General features: G+C 41.1%; 1 protein-coding gene and 1 long non-coding RNA gene across 3 annotated transcripts in view; one reads left to right on the top strand and one right to left on the bottom strand.

The window, feature by feature from the left end:
- The window catches only part of LOC115211980 (zinc finger and BTB domain-containing protein 4-like), a 319288-nt gene that overhangs the window by 95805 nt on the left and 215983 nt on the right, over positions 1-7500 (top strand). The gene's annotated exons all lie outside the window — the stretch shown is intronic.
- On the bottom strand, positions 535-2929 carry LOC118763397. The gene is made up of 3 exons (XR_004999147.1): positions 2790-2929; positions 1554-1555; positions 535-545 (listed from the first exon to the last, which is right to left on the bottom strand). It is a non-coding gene; the product is annotated as an uncharacterized LOC118763397 (long non-coding RNA).

The raw sequence follows: 7500 nt of genomic DNA, 5'->3' as shown, positions 1-7500 counted from the left end.
CGCATATATGTGTGTGTGTGTGTGTGTGTTTGTGTTTGCTCCCCCCCCCCCCCGATGCTGGTGTGTTTATGTCCCCGTAACTTAATGGTTTGGCAAAAGCGACCGATTGAATAAATACTAGGCTTACAAAGAATAAGTCTTGGGGTGATTTGCTCGACTAATGGCGATGGTCCAGCATGGCCGCAGTCAAATGAATGAAACAAGTAAAAGAGTAAGCACACAAAACATTTAAATTGTTTTTCAAATCCGATTTCTAATCATGTACACGGACTAAAGGTATCAACTAATGATCTAATTTAAAATTATTGACAACGAAACAGTCTGGGACATCATTATGGTAAGGCCAGGAGTGACACGGTAATAACACCTGAGATTCCATGATGATAACTGCTGATATACTTGAATAACACTGTAGATTTTGTGGAGATAATGTTAGAGATAGCGTAAGTTTCTGTGGCTATGCTGGTTGGAATTTTTAAAATTAGTATATTGGGAATCCGAATATATGAGGTTGTATTATTCATTCTATGCCGTGACTCGTGGTTCTTTTGGTTTGAGATTTAAATTATTCTGTTCACTTCATTTACGATGAAACCTCAAAATGGAATCTCTACGTCGGCGTTTGCTTTCTAATGCTGATTAAATTGGCAATGAAAGAGAGAGAAAAGAAACCATCTTAGATTTCTGCTGAATTTACTGGGGACGTAAAGAAAGCAGCAACGGCAGCAGTAGCAGCAGCAGCAGGAGGACGAGGAGAAGGAGAAAAAAGAGAGGAGGAAGAATGAGGAAGAAGAAGGAGACGAATAAGAAAATAATAATAAATAATAATAATAATAATAATAATAATAATAATAATAATAATAATAATAATAAGAGAAGAAGAAGAAGAAGAAGAAGAAGAAGAAGAAGAAGAAGAAGAAGAAGAAGGTGACTTTGGTTATTGGAATTGTGGTCAGTATTTTCTTGACGAAATGGAAGCTATATGGACAAAGTCAGAGGATTAGTATTTCCAAGATTGCCGCTGTTTCTAGGGAAATTTTATGTAAATAGCTGACTGGACATTGAAGGAGAAGAGAAGAGAGACTGAAGAGCGAGTGAGAGATAGGGGAATTAAAGACGGACACACGGAATAATGGACGTGATAGAATTATAAATTAGAGAAGAGAGACGTAGGTAAGAAAGTCACTAAATCTTGCAGACTTCACAGGTGAAAAAGATGATGTATTGTGGGAAATATAACTGATGTCGGCGAATTTTTTCCGTAGATAAACCAGCGAATTTGGACAAAATCGACCTTGACTAAATCCACTTAGATTAATCGCTTAGTAAAGTTTGTGGAATCGATGAAATTGAAGAATCATTAAACCACTTTATTGAATAAAATATGAATATCTTATAGGGATAATCCGTATTTAGGGATAACCGTTTCTAGGGATAACCGTTTTTTCCCATATTCTTCTTGAAAATGAATTTTATATTTACAGATAATAAAAAAATGTAACGTCTTTAATAAACGAATGAGACATTGAATAATGTAATCCTAGATACACTACGTCTGATTAAAAAAATGGAAAGGTCACAGTTGGAATGAGTTTACTCATTGGTCTGCTCAATCAGAGTTAAATATACGCTTCGCAACAATTCCTTTTCCCAGTATATATTCTGGCAGAATGATGAGCACGCCGGGCAAAATACAGATCGACATGTCAATCTTTACGTTCTGAGTTCAAATTCCGCCGAGGTCACCTTTTCCTTTTATCATTCTGGAGTCGATAAAATAAGTACTAGTCGAACGCTGATATAACTCTCCCGAAATTGTTGACTTCGGTAGTATTTGAATACAGGACTTAGAGGCGGACGAAATGTCGTTCAGCAGTTTGTCTGGTGCGCTAAGCTCGTCGCTTTACCACACTTATCACAATGATATCGTTTTATTAAGAAGAGACATAAGAACTCCATGACCAGGAATGGCTGTCGAACTCATTATATTACGACCACCGATTTCAGTAAGGCCCAGAGGGGAGTATTAAATGAAACAAGAATCGAATTCAGAACAAATATGTATATTGCGAATACTAAAAACACTGTTTCAACCAGGAAATTGGATGTTGTTATATACCGCTTGTCACAATGCGCTTTCTCGACTGGCTAGGTCGGGAAGCAAACATTTCCTCCCTCCAGAACGCCGATCTGTGGCACGGTTACCCAATTAGAGCTGAGCGGAGTAACATGGACTGAAAAGTTTTGCTCAAAAACACAACGCTCTACCGGTCTGGGAATCGAAACCACGACCTTGCGAGCAATACACTACCCACAAGGCCACGCGCCTTCAGACGGATACTACTATCAATTACGAGGAAGTCAAGTGCGAGCAAAGAACCACCAATATTGGGAGCTCAATCAAACAGTTGCATTAGTTTCAGTATTGAATTCGTACTTAATCGATCGGAAGAATGAACAACAAAGGCGCCAAAACCGGAAACGAAACACAAATATAGAAAGATGATATTACACACTACAAACTATTTCGTCTGATGCTCTACCGCTGCTGCCAACAAACCGTCCAACATGAGACGAATCATCAGATTTATTAAGGTGAGCGTGGGTGGGTTATGTAAATTTGAGACACTCAGTATTGACATGGGGCCAAAAACGAAGCCTTCTACTCAAATAAGACTTTCAGTTGCTCAACGGCATTCCTAGCAACAAATTTCTAATTTCATCGAAAATATTGCTTCATGTGTGGAGGCGCAATGGCCCAGTGGTTAGGGCATCGAACTCGCAGTCACAGGGTCGTGGTTTCGACTCACAGACCGGGCGTTGTGAGTGTTTATTGAGCAAAAACACCTAAGGCTCCAAGCGGCTCCGGCAGGAGGTGGTGTCGAACCCTGCTGTACACTTTCACCACAACTTTCTCTCACTCTTTCTTCCTGTTTCTGTTGCACCTGTATTTCGAAGGGCCAGCCTTGTCACACTCTCCGTCACACTGAATCTCCCCGAGAATTACATTAAGGGTACACGTGACTGTGGAGTGCTCAGCCACTTGGACGTTAATTTCACGAGTAGGCTGTTCCGCTGATCGGACCAACTGGAACTCTCGTCGTTGCAACCGACGGAGTGCCACGACTGCTTCATAATGCCGCTGCTCTGAGTTTGTAGAATGTTGTTGAAAGCTTTGGAGGTAAACGAGAGAGAACAAAACAACGGCAGGCGTCAGCTTAAGAGAAATGAATAAACTCCACATGTATTTCATACGTTCTCTACAGAATGGACGACCATTTTCCACTCCTCTCCCCCGGTTTATATTCGCTCTCTCTCTTTCTCTCTCTCTTAACACTTTACTCTCTCTCTCTCTCTCTCGTCTTTTAACTTTTAATATCTCTCACCATCAGCATATTTCTATCTGCCTCTCTATTCTCTCTCCATACCCTTTCAATCTCTGTTTCTCTCTTTCATAATTTAGTTCACATCCTTTCTCTCTCTGTCTGTTAGTCTCTCTTTCTCTCTCTCTCCCTTTCTCTCCCCTCTCTTCGTTTCTATCCTCTCATTATTCTTTGTTGTTTCGTGCAACAGAATTTGTTTTTATATGTTTTTAAATAAATCAGGTCACTCTGACATGATTCGATGGGAAATGCACCGACAACGCGATAATAAAAGAACATCACCCCCAATCACCACTACGCCACTACCACCACCGCCACCGGTACCGCCACTGCCACCGGTACCGCCACTGCCACCGGTACCGCCACTGCCACCGGTACCGCCACTGCCACCGCGACCGCCACCACCTCCACCAGCATCAGCAGCAGCACCACCACCACCACTACACCCACCATCGTTGCCACCACAAACCACACTGTTGTAATTACCACCACAAGGAAGCTTACTTGATGTCACACAATCAGCTAGAAATAGAAACCAAGTCTCCCTCGTAAAAATGCAGATCTAAAGAAAGGAGAACACATTGTTTAATGAAGTCTTTTCCTTTTATTCTTTTATTTGTTTCAGTCATTTGACTGCGGCTATCCTGGAGCAGCGCTTTTAGTCGAGCAAATCGCCCCAGGACTTATTCTTTGTAAGCCTAGTACTTATTCTGTCGGTATCTTTTTCCGAACCGCTAGGTTACGGGCACATAAACACACAGGTATCGGGGACAAACACAGACATATATATATATATATATATACGCGACGGGCTTCCTTCAGTTTCCGTCTACAAAATTCACTCAAAAGGCTTTGGTTGGCCCGAGGCTATAGAAGGCACTTGCCTAAGATACCACGCGGTGGGAGTGAACCCGGAACCATGTGGTTGGCAAGCACATGTTTGGCAAGCTATGTGGTTCTTATCACTAGCCACTCCTGCGCCTTGGTTATTATAACAAAAAACTGGACGTTCACGGTGTGATTGTCGTACTATAGTTAATACTGACGAACGTTGGGGTTTCTAAGTACTGAGCAGAACTGCTAAAAATAGCTGCCAGATCTCCCTCAAATTGCATCCTATCTTAGAAAATAAATCATTGTTGAGTAATGGACTTCCGGTTTTCCTTTAAATATGAAAAAGTATGCTGGTGGAATGATTGAACAACCATCCGCTTTATTACGTCACTATCTCTTAATTCTTACAACCATTGACATTACAAGAACGACGGCTAATATCGAACCCATATCGCTGCCTCACACCAACATTGCCATCATAGACTAATCTTCATCATCATCAACAACAATTTACCACCAACAAAACCACCACCACCACCACAACCACCACCACCACCACTATCAACACCACCAAAACAACCACCACAACCACCACCCACCACCGCCACCACCACCACCACTACCACCACCACCAAAACCACCACCACCATGACCACTAACATCACGGATCCTAACACTGCCATCATAACGATCATCAATATCAACAACAATAACATCACTACCACCGAAAATATAATCACCACCACCACCAAAACCATCACCACCACCACCACCACGGCTGCCACGACCGCCACCGCCACAACCGCCACCACAAGCAGTACCGCCACCGCCCCTGCGTATTATAACCACCACCAAACTGTAAAATGGCCGTCAACAGTATTTTACCGACATAAAACAGGAAATTGATATTTCTCTAACGCAGAATTCTAATGAACAAATCTCGTTGTAATTTATTAATTTTCCATCGATTCTATAAAAGTTCTATTTAAAGATTTCACGAGGACGGAATTATCCATTGAACAGCAACGGTGGTGATGATGGTGGACGTGGAGGTGGTGGTGGTGGTGGAAGTATTGATCGTGATGGAGATGGTGGTGGTGGTGGTGGTGGCGGTGGTGGTGGTTGTTGACACGGTAGTAAAATGGCTGTTAGTGAAGGCGCGATGCTTAATTAGTGGTTAGAATATTCGGTTCGTATATTATACAGGGTAAGAATTTGTTTTCGAAATCTCAGTTGCATAAGATTTTTTTACTAAGATTTTTTTACTAATTCTTACTGTTTCCCCCTTCTTCCTTGGTAACGCTCTTTCATGGTCTTGAGGTCCTGATGGGACCCCTCGCCTTGTTCGTCACTTACTGCTCCTAGGTTCACAGGGAATCTATCAAGATGAATGTATACGAAATGGAGTGGTGCATGGTGGCCTTGAGCAAGTTACTTTATCTCATGATACAGCAGTCCACTGTGGAATTTGATCTCGGAACATAAAACCGGAAGAAATGCCGCCAAGCACTTTTGTTCGTCGCGCCAACGGTTCTGCCGTCGTTCTGTTGTTTCTCATGATGAACAACAACATTTATCGAAAGATAATCACGATACATATTGAATCTGATGACATTACCAACTGGATGACTACTACTACTACTACTACTACGACTACTACCACCACCACTACAATGCTGCTGCTGCTGCTACTATCGTTGCTGCTACTGTTAGTGTTGCTGCTGCTGATGATGACGATGATTAAGACTATCTCAGTTAGTTATGTCAGTATAATTCATTTACGAGGTAGTCCTTTACATGGTTTTCGAACCAGCTAGAAATAGCTACCAAATCTCATTTATACCACGCCCTTATAATCCAGTCTCAACCAGTTTCTGTCTATCTGGGAAAGAAGACTAATACCATCGACCTGTTTAAAGGCCACCGCGCAGTAGCGCCCTGCGTACTTTTCTCTTGTCAGCACTCAGGCCACACTTCCGGTTTGAGGATATTTTCCTCCCTCTTTCTCTCTCATCGGTCTCCCTGTAAATTCTAATGAGTCTTGCTTTTTCTCCTGGCTACACTATGAATATAGATGTACGATAATTAGCGCCGCCATTTTCTCGTTACAAACAGTTGTTCATTTTATATTTCCTGTTATTTTGTCCTTTTATAAATCTACATTCTTGATAAATTTCCTCTGCTTAGTAATTTGTTACATTTATCTTTCTCTGTATGAGATCTAAGGAAGTTTTTACGTGAGAGAAATCAAGATTAGCAGAAAGAAATGAAGATAAATAGAATTAATAAGAGGGGAAAAAAAAGAATGAGAATTATGGCCGTAGACATATTGAAACGAACATTGAAAGAAGACTGTTCTGTTCTAAAGACCAACTCAGAAATGGGGTGAAAGACTGTCGCCCTGAATACAAAGGAGATCGATTTTAAATAAATCTTCAACGCGTGAAAAGATCTATCTTTACTTCTGAAATTCTCGTCTTCATCCTTTACTCCTATATATCTCTTTGTCTCCTCCTCTCTCTCTTTCCCTCCCTCCTCCATCACTCTCTGTATCCCTCCCACCTCTCTCTCTCTCTCTCTCTCTCTCTCTCTCTCTTATTGTACGAAAGTTATAAGTATTTGCTTAAAGAACTTCCTGTCAACAATGCAGAAATATTAAAAAGGTTAGAAAGAATCGGCATTGAATACTGGTCATTCACGAAATTTAAATTAAGAGACAGTTTTAGCTGTAGCACGTTCTCTGCTCCCTCTTCATGCATATATGGTATAAAGATATTAATTTCTAGCTTCTTGCACATGACAGAGGTACGTATATTATACAGGGTAAGAATTTGTTTTCGAAGTCTCAGTTGCATAAGATTTTTTACTAAGATTTTTTTTACTAATTCTTACTGTTTCCCCCATCTTCCTTGGTAACGCTCTTTCATGGACCTGAGGTCCTGATGGGACCCCTCACCTTGTTCGTCACTTACTGCTTCTAGGTTCACAGGGAATCTATCAAGATGAATGTATACGAAATGGAGTTTAACCCTCATATTACATCCAAGATTACGAAAAGCCGACAACATATTAACTACAAGAGGTTCATCGTTGTCAGCCTTTTTTTATTACCGAGAAAGTTTTCTATTACTGCCACGAATGAAAGCCATGCAGTCCTATTAGGCTGTTATTTTGAGTATAATTGAGTAAATGGCTATAAGTTTTTCAGATGGGGCATGTCACTGTGTGAAAGGTGTCCAAATTTTGAGAAAACAGAGTAAGCTGTATTGCATAAAATCTAGAG

Source organism: Octopus sinensis, linkage group LG5 (assembly GCF_006345805.1).
Source record: "Octopus sinensis linkage group LG5, ASM634580v1, whole genome shotgun sequence".
NCBI classification, from domain to species: Eukaryota; Metazoa; Mollusca; class Cephalopoda; order Octopoda; family Octopodidae; genus Octopus; species Octopus sinensis.
This window is presented reverse-complemented; position numbering and strand designations above follow the sequence as displayed.